The sequence below is a fragment of the Dermochelys coriacea genome, chromosome 2 (genome assembly GCF_009764565.3).
Source record: "Dermochelys coriacea isolate rDerCor1 chromosome 2, rDerCor1.pri.v4, whole genome shotgun sequence".
NCBI classification, from domain to species: domain Eukaryota; kingdom Metazoa; phylum Chordata; order Testudines; family Dermochelyidae; genus Dermochelys; species Dermochelys coriacea.
In genome coordinates, this window is record NC_050069.1 from 179,943,290 (window position 1) to 179,964,588 (window position 21,299).

The 21,299-nt window shown below is 44.4% G+C and overlaps 1 long non-coding RNA gene across 4 annotated transcripts in view; it reads left to right on the top strand.

The window, feature by feature from the left end:
* The window catches only part of LOC119851696, a 53,096-nt gene that overhangs the window by 17,426 nt on the left and 14,371 nt on the right, over window positions 1–21,299 (top strand). The gene's annotated exons all lie outside the window — the stretch shown is intronic.

The window sequence follows — 21,299 nt, forward strand, 5'->3', positions numbered from 1 at the left end:
AAACCAATAAAGTACTCCTGAATGGTCACTTTGCCATCCGAAGTGTCAAGAAACCTAACAGTGAAAGACATCTTTTTGGAATGGCTAACATCCTGGAGTACTTGGTACTCCTTAACCTTTTAAGAACGCCTTCCTTTGCCAATAATTCAGTTGTCTCATTCTGGATTGTTTTTCCGCAGTAGTGATCCGTCACCTCCCTGGATAATATGCGTCAGAAATTTTCCTTCATTACTTCATCATACTTTCCTAATAACTCCACCAAACCCAGGAAGTTCCTGTTATTCGCTGTGAAGAGCCTGTCAGATAAGCCTTGGAAAGCCATGTTATTTTTAGAAAGATAAAATGTTATTGTCCTGAGCCTCTTCATAACGTTCTCCCACTGTTTTGTGAGTTGTTTAATCACATGTTGAAGCTCCATGTCGATGCAATTATCCTGTTTTATCCTTTGCTCTGCTTCTATTCACATTTGGTAGGAATTTAAATGACTTAGTGACTTTTCATGACGCATGAGAATCTGTGATGTGCTTCCAATCATTCGACTCTGCAAATGCTAGGGATGATTTTGGGTTGAAGTCAAAGAGCTTGCAGCAGAAATGGAAATCCTTGTCAGTGCTTCAGAACTTCACTGTTTTCAAGTTTTCTGTATAAAGATGTCGTAGAAAAATGGCAGTTCTGCTTATCAAGAGGAAAATGCACGTCCCTTATTTTTGGTGGGCCCCTGGTCACTAGCAGATCTTGAATTTTGGGTATTAGATTTGGCCATAAAGCTGGATCAGAAATGGCATTGCCAATGCTTATAATGGAAATCTTTTCATCTCTATCACTAGCAGCATCATCATTATTCTCGTTCGGATAAAGAATTTGTTTCATTTGGGTCTCTTTGTTTCTCTTGCGATGATTCTTGAATATAGAATTGTGGATCATCTATGCATTTTCATCTGATTTCTCCGCAGTGACCATCTTGCTACTATTGCAGGGGTTGTCGTTAACAGATTTCAAGTATTTTTTCATTCTGTCTGCATTGCAGTCATTAACAGCTTTTTGTTTCCTGTTCTGCGCCCGACATCATCTTCTTAGGTACTTACGACATTTTGTTTCCTTTGTTTCACAAAATAACCAAAAAAAGAGAGAGAACTGCTGACAGAAACAATGCATAACTCTTGATGGGGGGCACATCAAGGTTCTTTAAAGGTTCGGGGGCATGAGACTGCCTCACATGTTGCCTCTGGGAGGGGAGGAGATATGGGGAAAGTTTGCCTGCTGACTTTGACTGGACTTTTGCTGGCAGTCAGAGCAGAGGCATTCACAGGTGAGAAGCCTCATCCTGTGGGGTGCGCAGCCAACTGGCTGGCTGAGGGATGTGGCTGAGGCTTTGGTCGGGAGTTGTTTTGCCTGCGGGTGTGAACATGAAGAGGTCAAGCACGTCCAGCCCAATCAAGATGACAAAGAAGGCAGTCCATAACAGATAATTTGCTGTTTGTTCTTGAGCTCCACAGGAACAGGATGGGGAGCCCAAGAAACTCCAACTGTAAAGATGTGAGTGAAACCAACTATGACCCCAACACGTCCTATTGTAAATAAGGATATTTTGGATCACATAGTTGGTCCGAGGTGCATGCAAGAGCTGCTTTGGAGAAACTAGGGGGCGCAGACTTGAGTTGTCTATCTGCTAAGAAATGTGCTGTTGATCTAAAATATAGTCCTATACCATCTGTTGCTGCTGTTCCTTAGAAAGGTTGTATCTGATGTGATGTCAGAGAGGCTCAACTATTTCAGAAAAGGGACATCTTGACTTTAGCCAGCATTTTTCATGTATCTTTGAGATGAAATTGTGAAGTAACTTTCTTGATAGTGGACTGCATACAGTAATGCTGCTAGGTGTGAAGGCAGGGCCCTGATCTTCGGGGGAGCAATGCTAGCCTTGACCAGAAGGTTAGGGGTGAGTTGTCTGGAGAGTTTCACGTACAAAGGGCAGAGTTGATTGTTGAGTCCAACTTGCCACAATAATGCAGAGCCCTATGCTGCTGCACAATATTCAGCAGGTGCAATAATTAGGGCATTGGTAGATGTCCATGGCATTACATTGCTAGTGCCCCATGAGTTGTTGACAAACCTGCGGAGGAGTATGACTCTTGGCTAGATTTTAAATGCCCAGCAAATATCATTATGTAACTTAGGCCTTTGCCAGGCTTGCTGTGGAATGAACAGGCCACTATCCATGTGTCATCTGTTCTAACCACAGCATATGATGTGATACATCCCACTGGCTTCCAGTTTGTGTTGCTGCCCTCAGTCTAAACTGCTCATCATAATTAAACCAAGACATGCCCCCAAACATATTGAATGCTCACCTAATTATATCCATATATTTAGAGAAAGCTGAGCTTTTCTCTGCTACAGCACCTGCATAGATAAGAAAGGCAGCCTCCCAATTTTCCCATATTCTAGGTATCCTTGGCCACATAGGTATCTCTCTGTTCTACTTGCTCTGTCCTGGCTTACTGTCTGTCAACACCTCCCTGTGCAACAGTGATAATATGTACATGTATTTATCTCTCAGCATTTTATCCTTAATAGTATTGAGAAGGTGAACTCTCATTGGGTCAGCCACCCTAGCATAACCGTACTTGGGACTGACCATTAGGGCATCCTCAGTGCCCTGCTGCCCCCCAGCTACCCCAGGGAGAACAACTCTATCCCATGAGGTGACAGTCCTTGACAATGGGAGAGTTGAAAGGTGCCTAGAACTCCCCTCCCCGGAGGGCTCCCATGCTCATGCAGGGGGTCTGCACCACCTGCCTATCGCCTGTCTCCCAAACTTGTGCCCATGCTGGGCATCCATTACTACCCCATCTAGACCCTTCACCCATGGATGCCGCCAGGAGTTGCAACAACTGCAAGTTAGCTTGTAGCAGATGAGCAATACCATTAGCCTCTGTACAAGGGGTATACATACTAGGCGAGTTTGATACAGCTTCTAGGACTCCAATTCTTCACCCTGGCCTATTTATTACCCCCTTTAGGTCCCCCCATGTAAAGCCTCAGAGGGAGAAATTGGGCCCCCTACAATCGATACCTGTTGCCACATTGCGTTGCCAGGGCTCACCTGCACCACATATCCCCATAACCTCCAACCATTGCAGATCTAAGTCACCCCTGCAATCAGCAACCTTCACCTGTTGCTGATCCAATTCACCGCTGCCAACACTGTCATCCTCATCTCCTGCAATCAGCTGAGACGAGGTATGATTCTGCCCCAGTGCCTGCTCACCCTGTCGGAGTGCAGAAGACCGCCTACTCTATCATCTTGGCTGTCTTGCTCAAGGACCAAATGAAAGGATCCCTATAGCAGTGGCTGGGGGAGTCAAAGTGACTGCTGTGGAGTTTCCTATGATGCCCATGTCACTGTGCGTCAGTGGCTTACAACTGAGAATACCAAATTCAGGACAAATTGCTGAGATATAGGACAGACATGCCCCAAAGCTGGTGATTATTCTCCCATAAGATATATTAGACAAGCAACAAAAGTAAACTTCCGTTTCACCACACTGGCTAACAAGAGCTCAGAAAAGCAGTCTCCTTAGGTATTCCAGTCCTTGTATCACCATCATAAACACTAGACTTAATGACGAGTGGTTATTTAAAACCAATTTCATCAACCAAAGGGTTTTTCTGACCCCAAAGGACCAGCCACATACCAAAGTCAATATATAACTCAGATCTTATCCAATAATCATGCTGTTGCCAGTTCTTTAATATTTAAAATCTAAAGGTTTATTTATGAAAAGAAAGAAGGGTGAGAGGTGCTGGGTCATCATCCTACCTAGCTATTGCAAAAATACTTGGTGTACATTAAATAACACCCTGGTCCCAGAACGTGGCAATACCAAGAGTTAAGACACAAACTAAGGAAATTTTGTTTTGTTTTAAGCTTTAATTTCTTTTGCTATTTGGTTTTGTCTCAGCCTTAATTGTGTCTACAGCTAAATGATTTTTTATATAATCTTTAAGGATTTCCTTGGTATTCCCCAACAGTAATATAAATGTTGTAATGAACAAAATAAACCAGCAGATGGCATCACTTGCATTGAAATAGAATTTCAAAGAGTACATGCTATAGAGAGGTTTCATAGTAGCAGCCGTGTTAGTTTGTATTCGCAAAAAGAAAAGGAGTACTTGTGGCACCTTAGTGAGCTGTAGCTCACGAAAGCTTATGCTCTAATAAATTTGTTAGTCTCTAAGGTGCCACAAGTACTCCTTTTCTTTATGCTATAGACAGCAATTTAGAAACTTGAATGGAATCCTGTATACAATCACTTCAGACTCATAATTTCTGTAGTATAGTGACATTTCTTTGCACTATTCATGAATATCATTACCAAGTGTGGCAACCAGGAAATTTACCCTTTGAAAGAAATAAAGGCATCTCAGATCAAAGAGGTATCACTCTCACTCTCCTGGCTGAACACATTATTTCTATTAGTATTAATAGGATTTAGAAACATGAATCAAGTAAAATATGTAACCCTGAGGCATCTGCTTTTGCTCTTAATACTCTGGAGTCTTAATCTGAACTTTCTAGTGAGAACTTAATAGGTTCAAAGATCAACTAAAATAAAATAAAAACCAGTGTGGCCAACTGGAGGTTTTTTTAAGAGGGTTGCAAAAGGAATTTGTGTTTCCCTTCTCTGTTTTGTTTTTATTCTGTATGTTAGATTTTATTTTTCTCACTCCTTTCTTTTCCTCTCACCTACCTTTTCATTGGATTTTTGTCTATTTCTGCTCCTCTTTCTAACTCTGGAAGCCACAGTGTGTCATTTGATTCAAAATTAGGCAAGTTGAGTTAATTCATCCCTGCTTTTATGTCCTGAGACCTAGCTTTAAATCAGAGTAGGTCACAACTGAAATGAGGGGGTTTTTTAAATTGAAATATCTAAAAAAAGAGATAACCTGTAGTCCATCATTTAAACTTATGATATCATGTTCACTGGGCTGTTCATCAGTCTCAGTGAAATATTTCTCTTTTTAGTAGCTAAGTTTTCCATAACAAGTTTATTAAATGTTCCACAAACTGACCAGCTAAAAGTGATAAATGTAAAGTGAAAGTATCACAAAACAATTGACTTGATTCTCAGGGTTTTGATAGACTGAAACTGAAGATAAAAAACAGCAATAATGAGTTTAAGTACAATCTACTGTAGCAAAATTGAAAACTGGAGGAGGAAAGTCGAGTTAGTTGATGTTTATGTTTGTACTTTATGCATGATCAACTCAGTAGTTGGGCCCATCTGAAAGCAAAGGTAAGGGAAGGAGCAGATAGAATACAGTACAAATTATTATTCTAAATGCAGTATTGATGGTAGATTAAAAATTATATCTGAAGACTCTCTTTCTGGAAGGGAGGGCAGAAAGTGTTGATGTATGCATGAGAAATTGTGTATTTTTCTAGCTAATTCTTCTTCATTGTGGAAGGAAAAATAAGTGCATGAAGTGGAAATAAAATTTGAAAGAGCTCAGTTGCTTAACATATCTGTGAGACTAATTTCCTTTGAGGGATTTTTTTAAACAGATTGTGATATGCTCAACTCCAGCCACACTAAGCCTCTTTGACACTGTGGAAGTCTTCATGGTAAACAGCTTGAAGTGTACCATGATTAGTAGCTAGTATGGGTTGAGAGTGTGATATAAGATTAAATCTTTCTATCTACTTTACTATCAACTGTCCCCGTTAATAGGTCAGCTCTGTCTGTTGTCTCCTTCTAGTAACCTACAGACTCAGATTATTTATAATCTCTTTATCAACATTCTGGCACTGCATATGTGGAGTAACTGGCCTGTACAGTCCTTTTGCTACAATTATTCCCCAAAGAAAAGAAAAAATATCAAATGAACCTGTGAAAAACTAACCCATTAATTCCTGGAACTGAGATCAGATATTGATGGCAATATCTATTAATAGCTAAAATGAGGTTCAGGAAACTTTGGAGCATCATTGGTGTCAAGGTTTTGTTTTTGTTTTTTTCCCCTCACCTCAAATTTCAAAGTGGCAGTGAGAAACACTGTGTGGAAATGGATGAATTTCCTAGTATGAAATTGAAAGCTAACTGACTGTGTGGCTGACCTGACTCTTCAGTCCTGTTTTTGTGGTAGCCAGCTATCCTAGAATCATAGAATCATAGAATATCAGGGTTGGAAGGGACCCCAGAAGGTCATCTAGTCCAACCCCCTGCTCAAAGCAGGACCAAGTCCCAGTTAAATCATCCTAGCCAGGGCTTTGTCAAGCCTGACCTTAAAAACCTCTAAGGAAGGAGATTCTACCACCTCCCTAGGTAACGCATTCCAGTGTTTCACCACCCTCTTAGTGAAAAAGTTTTTCCTAATATCCAATCTAAACCTCCCCCATTGCAACTTGAGACCATTACTCCTCGTTCTGTCATCTGCTACCATTGAGAACAGTCTAGAGCCATCCTCTTTGAAACCCCCTTTCAGGTAGTTGAAAGCAGCTATCAAATCCCCCCTCATTCTTCTCTTCTGCAGACTAAACAATCCCAGCTCCCTCAGCCTCTCCTCATAAGTCATGTGCTCTAGACCCCTAATCATTTTTGTTGCCCTTCGCTGTACTCTTTCCAATTTATCCACATCCTTCTTGTAGTGTGGGGCCCAAAACTGGACACAGTACTCCAGATGAGGCCTCACCAGTGTCGAATAGAGGGGAACGATCACGTCCCTCGATCTGCTCGCTATGCCCCTACTTATACATCCAAAAATGCCATTGGCCTTCTTGGCAACAAGGGCACACTGCTGACTCATATCCAGCTTCTCGTCCACTGTCACCCCTAGGTCCTTTTCCGCAGAACTGCTGCCGAGCCATTCGGTCCCTAGTCTGTAGCGGTGCATTGGATTCTTCCATCCTAAGTGCAGGACCCTGCACTTATCCTTATTGAACCTCATTAGATTTCTTTTGGCCCAATCTTCCAATTTGTCTAGGTCCTTCTGTATCCTATCCCTCCCCTCCAGCGTATCTACCACTCCTCCCAGTTTAGTATCATCCGCAAATTTGCTGAGAGTGCAATCCACACCATCCTCCAGATCATTTATGAAGATATTGAACAAAACGGGCCCCAGGACCGACCCCTGGGGCACTCCACTTGACACCGGCTGCCAACTAGACATGGAGCCATTGATCACTACCCGTTGAGCCCGACAATCTAGCCAGCTTTCTACCCACCTTATAGTGCATTCATCCAGCCCATACTTCCTTAACTTGCTGACAAGAATGCTGTGGGAGACCGTGTCAAAAGCTTTGCTAAAGTCAAGAAACAATACATCCACTGCTTTCCCTTCATCCACAGAACCAGTAATCTCATCATAAAAGGCGATTAGATTAGTCAGGCATGACCTTCCCTTGGTGAATCCATGCTGACTGTTCCTGATCACTTTCCTCTCCTCTAAGTGCTTCAGGATTGATTCTTTGAGGACCTGCTCCATGATTTTTCCAGGGACTGAGGTGAGGCTGACCGGCCTGTAGTTCCCAGGATCCTCCTCCTTCCCTTTTTTAAAGATGGGCACTACATTAGCCTTTTTCCAGTCATCCGGGACTTCCCCCGTTCGCCACGAGTTTTCAAAGATAATGGCCAAGGGCTCTGCAATCACAGCCGCCAATTCCCTCAGCACTCTCGGATGCAATTCGTCCGGCCCCATGGACTTGTGCACGTCCAGCTTTTCTAAATAGTCCCTAACCACCTCTATCTCTACAGAGGGCTGGCCATCTCTTCCCCATTTTGTGATGCCCAGCACAGCAGTCTGGGAGCTGACCTTGTTAGTGAAAACAGAGGCAAAAAAAGCATTGAGTACATTAGCTTTTTCCACATCCTCTGTCACTAGCTTGCCTCCCTCATTCAGTAAGGGGCCCACACTTTCCTTGGCTTTCTTCTTGTTGCCAACATACCTGAAGAAACCCTTCTTGTTACTCTTGACATCTCTTGCTAGCTGCAGCTCCAGGTGCGATTTGGCCCTCCTGATATCTTTCCTACATGCCCGAGCAATATTTTTATACTCTTCCCTGGTCATATGTCCAACCTTCCACTTCTTGTAAGCTTCTTTTTTATGTTTAAGATCTGCTAGGATTTCACCATTAAGCCAAGCTGGTCGCCTGCCATATTTACTATTCTTTCGACTCATCGGGATGGTTTGTCCCTGTAACCTCAACAGGGATTCCTTGAAATACAGCCAGCTCTCCTGGACTCCCTTCCCTTTCATGTTAGTCCCCCAGGGGATCCTGGCCATCCTGTCACGGTGTACTGGGAAATGGGATAACTAAGTTCCACCCACCCATCCCTCATGGTGATCCTCTGCAAACCTATCTTTGCTCCTCCCTCAGCAGCGTCCACTTCTATGTGTCCTCTATATTGCTCCCATACCTCCCCAGGCATTAACCCCGTCCCTGAGTTCCCCCCACAACTTGTCCCTTTCAGCCGGGTCAGTTCAGACATACAGGTGCCCATCATTTCGTTGGCATAGTTGCATACAAAGATGTCCGTAGCTTCACATCTGCATATGCCACTCTCCTGCTGATCCCTCACTCCTGGACCTGGTATCTGCCATCGTGCTGGGGCCCAGCTGAATGGCATCCATGCCAAGGCTTTTATATGTTGTTCAAAAGTGGCACTTTTCCTGTGACCACAGATATGTGTGCTATCAAGTGCTCAATACCCAGTCCTTGCACAGGGCTCTGTAGGTGCCTTGCACTTCCCCTGTAGTTGCCTACCTCCAACCATATCTTGGGAGCTGTTGATTGTAAGCCGAGGTAGGTGCCTAGGTGTTGACTCTGAGCCCAGCAACTTAGTTGCATAACTGACATGTGGCTGCTCGCTAGGGAAAGGCCGGTGCATTGACACGCCTAAGTCACTTTGTGGATCTAGTCCTAGGTCTCTGTTGCATATGGGGTGAGGGTCGGGTAAGGGTAGTGAAAAGGTTTGGTGCCTGTGTCCAGCAGTACCACCTAGTGGCGATACTCTAGGCTGTGTTGCCAAGTAGCAAGAGTCGAAAGCTGTGGCACCCAGCAGCGAGAATCGATGACCAGGGAGGTAGGAGATCCCAAGCCCTCCCAGCTCCACCAGATTCTAGCCCAAGGCACAATGAAATATAATTCAAAATATGTGGCCTAGGGGAGTAGGGGCCTGTGCACCTGCTCCCCAGGCCACTTTCTAGCCCAGCTCTGGTTCCTCTGCAGGTGCCATTGGTTTGCTTCTAGCCCCCCTGGAGTCCTTTCTGGTCACGGTCTAGAGGGTTTTCCTGCACCATACAACCGCTCTCTTGTTCGGTTTGCCTAGACTGAGCTGAGCTGAGCTGCTCCACTCCCTTTTGAGGTCAGCCTCCTTTGTGAGCATGCCCAGCAGGAGCAGCTGACTGTGGCTTTCTAGGCCCATAGCTGCTCTTTAACCTTTCCCTACCTGTACACCGCATAACAGTCCCCCAGAATAATTATTTGTTTATAACCACATCAAAGATGTATGCAGTATTTTCCATTCTTGTAGTCTTGGAAGTCTGTCTACTACTACAGGGTAAGAGGTAGAGGTAGAAAGAGGTAACAATAAAAGGCAACAGTAGGCAGTTCAAGACAGAGCAATTATGCTTTTCAAACACCACATATCGATCCATTTTACGTACTGTGCAACAGAACAGTGCGACTACTACTAAACTATTATCTTGCAAATAAGAATCTACTCTCTAATCTACTGAACAAACAGACCACCTGACAACACAACGGCACTTTCCTTTGCAAATTCCAGTTCAATGTTTAGACAGCAATTGTTTGCTCAGATCTTACCACAATGGTGTGAAAGCAAGTGTTTTGCATGAAACTTCAGATGTTTCATATTGCTTACCACTGTGTTTCAAAATATACCACACTTTGGTAGATCTTAAAAAAACATACACTGTAAATTGTAATAATTTGTGGTTTTCATAATAGTTTCCGTACTCTTGCTGATGATAATGTTTATTTTGTTTTACATAAATATATTTATTGTGTTTCATAGATTCATAGATATTAAGGTCAGAAGGGACCATTATGATCATCTAGTCTGACCTCCTGCACAATGCAGGCCACAGAATCTCACCTACCCAGTCTCATTCCCAGTTCATTAAGTGATGTACATCTGGAGGCTGAGTACAGCCTGCAAAGCACTTTTACCATTAAAGACTCTGGAAAGCAGTGTTGCCATATTTTTCTTATTTAGAATTGTGCTTGACAATGTTTTTGTGCCATTACTTGAAAATAAGCCTTTTTCTTAATATAATAAATTTGGGGCACAGCACCATTTAAGCCAAATTTTCCTCAACAAACATAAGATTTTGAGGTAGTGGTTTTAGATTAAGTAAGTATCACAGGTAAAGTAAGAACAAAAAAAATCCCAGCAAAATATTTGTGAGTTTGTAAATTCCCCATTTATAGACTATAATTACTGAATTATTAGAAGGCTCACCATGCTCATGCCTCCCCCCTCCCCTCGAAAGTTGGGCACCCTTTACCCCCCAATTGAGAACCAGTGAGCTAGATAGTAAGAAGGTCTTTGGGTAGGCCAGAGCTGCAACTGTTATAGGTGGTAGTGGACTGTAAGATGATTGTTTGAGGTAGACACAGGTGAATGGGAGCAGATCTGCCTCCCTTTGCTTCAAGCCAGCTTTGATTTGATTCACTGACCAGGCAAGTGAGCCAGGACTCAATTCAGGGGGTTTATAAAAGCCGTATATAATATTAGGTCCTGAAATGTCTCTTATTTACTGCATAGGCTGGTGGGTGCCTAATGCCATGTGAGTGAAGTATGTAAATAGCACTAGCATAATAGCACTTAAAAGTTTGAGCCTTAGAACACTGAGATGCTTTGTAAGTCTGAACCAAAGTCCTTGCTTGGTATTTTTCCTGGATCCCGTGTCTGATTCTCGCTACAAAACGTTCTTCTGTATATGCTCTTCTTCTGCTTTGATTCTCTGATTCCTTACCCTTTCCCTTTTCCAATACTAAAGTCAGTCTTGTATCTCCCTTCGTTACTGAGCTTCCCATATCCACAATGAATGGAGTTCAAATTACAACCGTTACAACACAGAAAACAAAGTTTACAATGCTCTCCTTACATTATTTTATTACAAATATTTGCACCAGAAAAAAGATAAACAAAATAAATATATTTTTCAGTTCACTTCATACAAGAACTGTAGTTCAATCTCTTTATGAAATTGAAAGTGCAACTTACAAATGCAGAATTACTTTTTTTTACATAACTGCACCCAGAACAAAACAATGTAAAACTTTAGAGATGACAGGTTCACTGAGTCCTACTTCTTGGTCAGCCAATTGCTAAAACAAATGAGTTTGTTTACATTTATGAGAGAGAATGCTGCCTACTTCTTAATTTACAATGTCACATGAAAGTGAGAACAGGCGTTCTCATGGCACTGTTGTAGCCGGCGTTAGAAGGTATTTACATGCCAGATATGCTAAACATTCATATGCCCCTTCATACTTTGAGTTGTACAGAACAAATATTTGTAATTGAAATCAATATATTTGAAAATTTAGAAAAGCATCCAAAATATTTATAATAAATGTAAATTGGTATTCTGTTATTGTTTAACAGTGTGATTAAAACTGTAATTAATCACAACTCTTTTTTTAATCTAGTTAATTTGATTTGCATGAATAGCGTGCGTTAACTGCGATTAATTGACAGCCCTAATCTACAAATATGTGATATGCATCTTTGTGAACTAGAGATTGTATTCTAGATCTAGGAGAAGGAGAGGTTTACAGAGTTTCCTCCAGGAGCTAAAATCAGTGTGGGAGAGGGATGTAATTATTGCAAATCTCTAGACAAGTAAACAACATCAGAAACGTACCACCCCTGTGGGGGAATTGCAGATAGTGGTTAAGATTGTGTTCAAGCAGCCCAGCAGACAAAGAGTGAGCTTTTGGTACAAAGGATCAGCCTGAACTACCATAGCAACCCTCTTTTGATCCTCAAACTGACATGAAACTGTAATCAAAAGGGCAAAACCCTGCTGGATGGGTCTGAAGGACTGGAAACCTACCATGGTCTCCATGGGGAAGATGGGTGGCACCAGGCAAGCTAGCATGCATGTACGCTGTTTTCTCTGTTATATTTTGTCCTAAATAAATGTACTGTACGTTGTGAAAGCTGGCTGGTCACTGGTAAACGCTGTCTTAGCCCCCAGGAGATAACAGAACTGCAGACTCTGGATTAAGGTCAGACATATTGGGATAAGCACAGTGAGTTGCAGGGGTACTACAAGCCTAGAACTCTGATCTGAAGGGCAAGGAACACTGATTCCAGCTCATAGAAAGAGATGATGGCTAGATGGCTGAGACCAAAAGGGGTGCCCTTGAGCAGATCATGGAGGGGGCAGAGGTTAGGGTGACCAGATGTCCCAATTTTATAGGGACAGTCCTGATTTTTGGGTCTTTTTCTTTGATAGGCTCCTGTTACTCCCCACCCCCTCTCCTGATTTTTCACACTTGCTGTCTGGTCACCCTAGTAGAGGTGCAGTTAACCCCAGAAATGTAACACCCCCCACCCCTCATATAGCAATAACTATACTTTTCCTTATCATATTTTGACAGGTTTCCATGCCCTCACTGCATCATTGTGCCAATTTGAGGCCTGTATTAGTCCCACCCCTCTTTTTGTCCAATGCAATGGCCATATGCCTTTGGAAGTCCCTCCTACTCCTTCCTTTTATACAGCTAAGCATTTATGGTGCAATCAGCCATTTTAAAACAGGGGTTTTTAAATTTAATTAATCTTTACTGAAATCAGTAAAAGTAAGTGGAAACATTTAGATTTTATGCTTCTCAGTTTAAACCAGTGGTGCCTAACCTTATTACGCAAGAGGGCCACATAAAGCTAACCACAATCTTGTGTGGGCCAAACACATTCTACATATTTTAATAAGATTTAAAGTCACCTGTATTGATTTATATTTTAAGTTCTGCTTGTTTTGTATGTATTTTTGATAGGTTGTTTCTATGTATGGTATTGTCTATTTAAAAACAAAGAAATCAGTGCATAAACAGTCTAACACGGCTGCTACTCTGAAACAGTGCATAAACATATATCAGAATTATGGAAAACGGGGGAAAAACAGTAAAAACATGCATAATCCTCTCCTTAATCGCAAATAAAGAGTGCACTTTCTGAGTTAGTGAGGCATCTAAGGTTGATTCTCAACAACCAGTTTGCTGAAGTTTGGCTCAAAGTGAGAGACACTCATCCAAAGTACAGCATGCCTGTGGTCATCTGTTAGGATGTCCAAAATTAGGTATATACTTAATAGCCTCCTTCTGCAAATCTAACTGTGCCTGGTTTTCGGTGACATTATGAAACACAGAAACTGGATACATTATTTTCACATTTATTACTGCTGGCACTTCAGGAGTTATAAAAAACAATAGCCAGTTAAACCCAAAGATAATTGCTCTGTACTCAATACTTATTACCTGATAGGCTGTTTTAATGTTTGGTCCCCATTGCTTCAACTGTACTGTGCAATTAGGAGATGTATCTTCAAGGGTAAAGCCACATGTTGGTATTTCAGATTGCAAGATATCACATCTGCACATATAGACTTCCCCTTCATGAGTACAACATGAAAGGTCTGAGGCTTTCCAAGTTCCTCTCTTGGTGTCTAACAGTATCTGAGGTGGTGACATAAACTCCTTTCAAATTATATGCTAAGTGGGTTCCAATACTCCTACTGGTAAAACTTTAACTCATGTGGTAAACTTCTGTACCGTGCACAGCATAAGCAAGAGCAATTCCTTTGATATATTACATGCCATCTCATGATATGTAACCTTTGTAAATTTACACACTTGACACCAATCTAACTCCTCTTTGTGATACCATTCCTTATAGTTTGTCGGTGATAATAAATGATGGTATTCTTTCCTCTTCTGTATTCAAACACACACCCTTAATTTTGTCTAACATATAGCTTCTATAGGTGACAAAATTTAATGGACTTGCTTTTTTCCCCACCAACATCATCATCATATGTTTGATTAATTATTAAATTTACACTGTTTTATATTTGGTCAAATGCATTAACAATAGCTTTCATACTGTACACAATTAATAATTCCTCTGCAAGTGTTCCTTTAGACTAAGAATACATGTTTTGTTAAATTGATGACAACCATTCTTGGAACCCTTATTCATGTTCCTGTAAGCTCTAAAGGTCAGTGCAGTTTCAAATTGACATTCCAAAAAGCTCAACTCCAGCACTAGTGTCCCGGAACAAATTTCTTTTTTGGCTGGTTTTCCGATGCACATGGGCTGGTTTCCAGTCCTCCACAATGTTATTGCCAACAAAGTCTTACCAATAGTCCCAAACCATAGCTTTTTTGAATTCTGGGAACTTGGCGGAAAATAACTGTTCTGGAGTTAGAATGGCTGACAGGTTAAGTAACCCAGGTACATGCATAAACTACATAGCATTTTACAAAACTTCTTTTAGGAATTTTAGCAGTAATCCATTATCACACCCAGGCTCTTTTTCCGTACACTAAGGTTGGTTACTTTTCTCTTCCCCGAGGCTCTCCTCAGTTAGAATTTGGACTCTCTGTGGCTTACCCAATCCTTCCATGTGACATAAGAATAATTGTCCTCATTTTGGTGATAAGCATATGGGAAATTAGTGGACACTACTTCCACCCAATAAGACCATGTCTGTCTTTCTTTCCTCATTTCTGGTTCCCTATCTGAGTCTATTACTTGTTGTCCATAATACAGATTTACACTTTCATGTCACACACACATTTATCACTCCACCATTTATAGAACCAAAACTGCAACCATGACATTGTCCTAATTGAGGTACCATTATAATTTTATTGACGTGCCTATCTGTACCTTGATAGTGGTTACATTTGGATCATGTGAATCATGGAAGTTTGGCTACAAAGGTGACATCAGCAAAATTCCAGACCCAACCTTCTTGTTTTGTTCTCCTTGTTACATTTATACTCATAATTCTCCATCTATCACTCAACTTCAAAGCCTTTCACCCTGAACTCATGGCCTTCCACCTTTCAGTCATATTTAAAGCCTTCCATTTTGAATTTTAGCCTTCCCCTCTTCTCACAGTTCCTGATCACTTAGAGCTCACTGCATCCCAACTGAAAAACAGAAGAATTATTGTGGCTCTTGAAAAGATCCCTTAAACAATTTTATTTGAGTGACATGATACCAGGCCTTTCTTTGTCATGTTCCCTTGTCAATTAAAACAAGATACGCTGTGGGACTAGCTTTGTCAGTCATTGTGTTGGGTCTGCTTGAAGGAACGCTGCCTTTTCCATGGAGGTTTGTATCATTACTTGATCTCCTACTTGCCAAATCCACATTTTGGGTTTTGGCACTGTGCCATGTGTGTCATGCTTGAATGATCTTATCCTGTTCTTGAATCATTGTTACATACTTTTCCTTCAGCATGTCCCGCAGCTCCATTATCCATTTTTCTGTTGACAGCCCATCGTCCAAAGGTCCTTCTACTAGCACCATTAGCTATTCTGGAAGACTCATTTCTCTCCCTGTCATGGCTATATATTGACTAACCCAAGTAGTTTTACTAATAGTTTCTTGAATTAAAGTTAAAATTTCCAGCAAGCAGGCATCCCATCTACTTCTAGGTTCACATACCAGTTTGCTTAACATACTATTTAAGGTGCGATTTACTTGTTCCACTTTATCTATGTTTGAAAGTGGTACAGAATGTAAAATATCTTACCAATTCCTAACATTATGTGTGCTTCCTTCATTACCTAGCCTGTAAAGTGAGGTCCCTGGTCTCTTTCCAGTACCGGGTTTACCATGGTGTCAGTGGCTCCGTGGCACTGGGCCCACACTCAGAAGGTGCCCATAACGCTTGCTTCCTGCCCTCTCAGTGCATGGAGCAGCACACTGGTTACTGTGGCACCAGCCTCCAGCCCCAGATAATACCTTATCCCCATGCAGATCGGGCCAGCCTCTGGGGCGAGCAGCCCACCAGCCCTCTCTGATACATTGTATCCCTCCTACCACGACCAGAGAGAAGCAACAATGTTTCAGACCAGCTCTCACGCTCTACCTGCAGGGATCCAGTGTAGGAGCTGAGAACCCAAGGTACGCCGGGGGCCGTAGTTCCTTGGCCAGCTCCCTGCCTGGAAAGCTGGCCCTGGAGCAGGAAAGGAACTACATCTCCCAGCATTCCCTTGGTTGCTATCAACCATAAAGGGAGGGGAAGCTGCCAGGGCTGTTGAGACCCTATGCACGGAGCTTGCTGTGAATGGGGAGCTGGCGGCTAGAAGGGGGTGGTGCTGTAAATGGGGAACATGCAAGCACTAGGAGTCAGGACTGTCCCTATCCATATGCAAAGTACACAACTGCGTGCTGCTCCAGCCCCTGCTCCACCTCTTCCCTATGGCCCCCCGCCCCTGCTTCATAGAATCATAGAATCATAGAATATCAGGGTTGGAAGGGACCCCAGAAGGTCATCTAGTCCAACCCCCTGCTCAAAGCAGGACCAAGTCCCAGTTAAATCATCCTAGCCAGGGCTTTGTCAAGCCTGACCTTAAAAACCTCTAAGGAAGGAGATTCTACCACCTCCCTAGGTAACGCATTCCAGTGTTTCACCACCCTCTTAGTGAAAAAGTTTTTCCTAATATCCAATCTAAACCTCCCCCATTGCAACTTGAGACCATTACTCCTCGTTCTGTCATCTGCTACCATTGAGAACAGTCTAGAGCCATCCTCTTTGAAACCCCCTTTCAGGTAGTTGAAAGCAGCTATCAAATCCCCCCTCATTCTTCTCTTCTGCAGACTAAACAATCCCAACTCCCTCAGCCTCTCCTCATAAGTCATGTGCTCTAGACCCCTAATCATTTTTGTTGCCCTTCGCTGTACTCTTTCCAATTTATCCACATCCTTCTTGTAGTGTGGGGCCCAAAACTGGACACAGTACTCCAGATGAGGCCTCACCAGTGTCGAATAGAGGGGAACGATCACGTCCCTCGATCTGCTCGCTATGCCCCTACTTATACATCCAAAAATGCCATTGGCCTTCTTGGCAACAAGGGCACACTGCTGACTCATATCCAGCTTCTCGTCCACTGTCACCCCTAGGTCCTTTTCCGCAGAACTGCTGCCGAGCCATTCGGTCCCTAGTCTGTAGCGGTGCATTGGATTCTTCCATCCTAAGTGCAGGACCCTGCACTTATCCTTATTGAACCTCATTAGATTTCTTTTGGCCCAATCTTCCAATTTGTCTAGGTCCTTCTGTATCCTATCCCTCCCCTCCAGCGTATCTACCACTCCTCCCAGTTTAGTATCATCCGCAAATTTGCTGAGAGTGCAATCCACACCATCCTCCAGATCATTTATGAAGATATTGAACAAAACGGGCCCCAGGACCGACCCCTGGGGCACTCCACTTGACACCGGCTGCCAACTAGACATGGAGCCATTGATCACTACCCGTTGAGCCCGACAATCTAGCCAGCTTTCTACCCACCTTATAGTGCATTCATCCAGCCCATACTTCCTTAACTTGCTGACAAGAATGCTGTGGGAGACCGTGTCAAAAGCTTTGCTAAAGTCAAGAAACAATACATCCACTGCTTTCCCTTCATCCACAGAACCAGTAATCTCATCATAAAAGGCGATTAGATTAGTCAGGCATGACCTTCCCTTGGTGAATCCATGCTGACTGTTCCTGATCACTTTCCTCTCCTCTAAGTGCTTCAGGATTGATTCTTTGAGGACCTGCTCCATGATTTTTCCAGGGACTGAGGTGAGGCTGACCGGCCTGTAGTTCCCAGGATCCTCCTTCTTCCCTTTTTTAAAGATGGGCACTACATTAGCCTTTTTCCAGTCATCCGGGACTTCCCCTGTTCGCCACGAGTTTTCAAAGATAATGGCCAAGGGCTCTGCAATCACAGCCGCCAATTCCCTCAGCACTCTCGGATGCAATTCGTCCGGCCCCATGGACTTGTGCACGTCCAGCTTTTCTAAATAGTCCCTAACCACCTCTATCTCTACAGAGGGCTGGCCATCTCTTCCCCATTTTGTGATGCCCAGCACAGCAGTCTGGGAGCTGACCTTGTTAGTGAAAACAGAGGCAAAAAAAGCATTGAGTACATTAGCTTTTTCCACATCCTCTGTCACTAGCTTGCCTCCCTCATTCAGTAAGGGGCCCACACTTTCCTTGGCTTTCTTCTTGTTGCCAACATACCTGAAGAAACCCTTCTTGTTACTCTTGACATCTCTTGCTAGCTGCAGCTCCAGGTGCGATTTGGCCCTCCTGATATCTTTCCTACATGCCCGAGCAATATTTTTATACTCTTCCCTGGTCATATGTCCAACCTTCCACTTCTTGTAAGCTTCTTTTTTATGTTTAAGATCCGCTAGGATTTCACCATTAAGCCAAGCTGGTCGCCTGCCATATTTACTATTCTTTCGACTCATCGGGATGGTTTGTCCCTGTAACCTCAACAGGGATTCCTTGAAATACAGCCAGCTCTCCTGGACTCCCTTCCCTTTCATGTTAGTCCCCCAGGGGATCCTGGCCATCTGTTCCCTGAGGGAGTCAAAGTCTGCTTTCCTGAAGTCCAGGGTCCGTATCCTGCTGCTTACCTTTCTTCCCTGCGTCAGGATCCTGAACTCAACCAACTCATGGTCACTGCCTCCCAGATTCCCATCCACTTTTGCTTCCCCCACTAATTCTACCTGGTTTGTGAGCAGCAGGTCAAGAAAAGCGCTCCCCCTAGTTGGCTCCCCTAGCACTTGCACCAGGAAATTGTCCCCTACGCTTTCCAAAAACTTCCTGGATTGTCTATGCACCGCTGTATTGCTCTCCCAGCAGATATCAGGAAAATTAAAGTCACCCATGAGAATCAGGGCATGCGATCTAGTAGCTTCCGTGAGTTGCCGGAAGAAAGCCTCATCCACCTCATCCCCCTGGTCCGGTGGTCTATAGCAGACTCCCACCATGACATCACTCTTGTTGCACACACTTCTAAACTTAATCCAGAGACACTCAGGTTTTTCCACAGTTTCGTACCGGAGCTCTGAGCAGTCATACTGCTCCCTTACATACAGTGCTACTCCCCCACCTTTTCTGCCCTGCCTGTCCTTCCTGAACAGTTTATAACCATCCATGACTGTACTCCAGTCATGTGAGTTATCCCACCAAGTCTCTGTTATTCCAATCACGTCATAATTCCTTGACATCACCAGGACCTCCAGTTCTCCCTGCTTGTTTCCAAGGCTTTGTGCATTTGTATACAAGCACTTGAGATAACCTGTTGATCGCCCCTCATTCCCAGTATGAGGCAGGAGCCCTCCCCTCACAGACCTTCCTGCCTGTGCTTCCTCCCGGTATCCCGCTTTCCCACTTACCTCAGGGCTTTGGTCTCCTTCCCCCGGTGAACCTAGTTTAAAGCCCTCCTCACTAGGTTAGCCAGCCTGCTGGCAAAGATGTTCTTCCCTCTCTTCGTAAGATGGAGCCCGTCTCTGCCCAGCACTCCTCCTTCATGGAACACCATCCCATGGTCAAAGAATCCAAAGCCTTCTCTCCGACACCACCTGCGTAGCCATTCGTTGACCTCCACGATTCGACGGTCCCTACCCAGGCCTTTTCCTTCCACGGGGAGGATGGACGAGAACACCACTTGCGCCTCCAACTCCTTTATCCTTCTTCCCAGAGCCACGTAGTCCGCAGTGATCCGCTCAAGGTCATTCTTGGCAGTATCATTGGTGCCCACGTGGAGAAGCAGGAAGGGGTAGCGATCCGAGGGCTTGATGAGTCTCGGCAGTCTCTCCGTCACATCACGAAGCTTAGCCCCTGGCAAGCAGCAGACTTCTCGGTTTTCCCGGTCAGGGCGGCAGATAGATGACTCAGTCCCCCGGAGGAGAGAGTCCCCGACCACCACCACCCGCCTTCTCCTCTTGGGAGTGGTGGTCGTGGAACCCCCAACCTCAGGACATCGCATCTCATGCCTCCCAACCAGCGGAGTCTCCTTCTGCTTTCTCCCCCCAGACATATCATCTGGTCCACTCTCCGCATTGGTACCTGTGGAGAGAACATGAAAGCGGTTAGTTACCTGTGTCTGTGTTACTGGAACCCGGACATTCCGCTTACCTCTTCTGGAGGTCACATGTTGCCAAGCTTCTTCACTGGCCTCTTGGCTCCTCTGTGCAACCTGCTCTATATCTTTAGAGCTTTGTGCCCCTAGAAGGCTATCCTGAGTTTGGTCCAGAAAATCCTCAGTCTCTCGTATACAACGCAGGGTCGTTACCTGTTGCTCCAGACCTTCAATCTTCTCTTCCAATATGGAGACCAGCTTGCACTTTGTACAGACAAAGTCGCTTCTGTCCTGTGGAAGAAAGACAAACATGGCACATCCAGTGCAGGTCACAACAGCTGAATCCCCCCCTTCCATATCACCTACCTACTATGAGCTTCCTCAGAGACGTTGGCAAGATGTAAGCCTCACTGGGCTCACTCCAGGCGAACTCCCAGGCAAACTCCTGCTGTGAGCTGCTCTGCTGTCCCCGCTGCTCCGCTGGTTCGCGAGGCTCTGGCTATTTTTAAACAGCCAGGCTTCCCTGACGCAAACACACAGACACCCTAATGCCCGCCCCCTGCAGGCTAGCAGCCAATCAGACACTCACTCAGGCTCTCTCCCTGCCCTCCCAGCAAACACACGCTCGGATACTTCCTCAGCAAGCAAACACACACACTCGGATACTTACCAGTCCCAGGCAAACTCCTGCTGTGAGCTGCTCTGCTGTCCCCGCTGCTCCGCTGGTTCGCTGCCGCTCAGCTGGTTCGCGAGGCTCTGGCTATTTTTAAACTATTTTTCACCCCAGCCCCAAAGCCCCTGCCCCACCTCTTCCCACACCTACTCTGCCCCACCCCTGCCCCCACTCCCCCTGAGGACTGCAGCAGGGGTCGGGCGCCCTGCACTCACCAGGAGGCGGTAAGTGGAGTGACCGGCCTCAGTCTGCTCTGCACCATGCTGCTGGCTCCCAGCTGCACTGCTGGTGAGTGGTTCCCCCCAAACCCCAAGGCTGGTAGTCAGAGGAGCAGAGCGGAACAGGCTAGGGCCAGGTCACTCCACTTCCTGCCGCCCCATGAGTGCACGCAGCGGGCAGCAGGAAGTGGCACGACCCAGCCCCAACTCACTCCACTCTGGTGGTTCATACTGGTGGGCGGTTGCCCCCTTGCCCCCCAAGCCTGCTCCT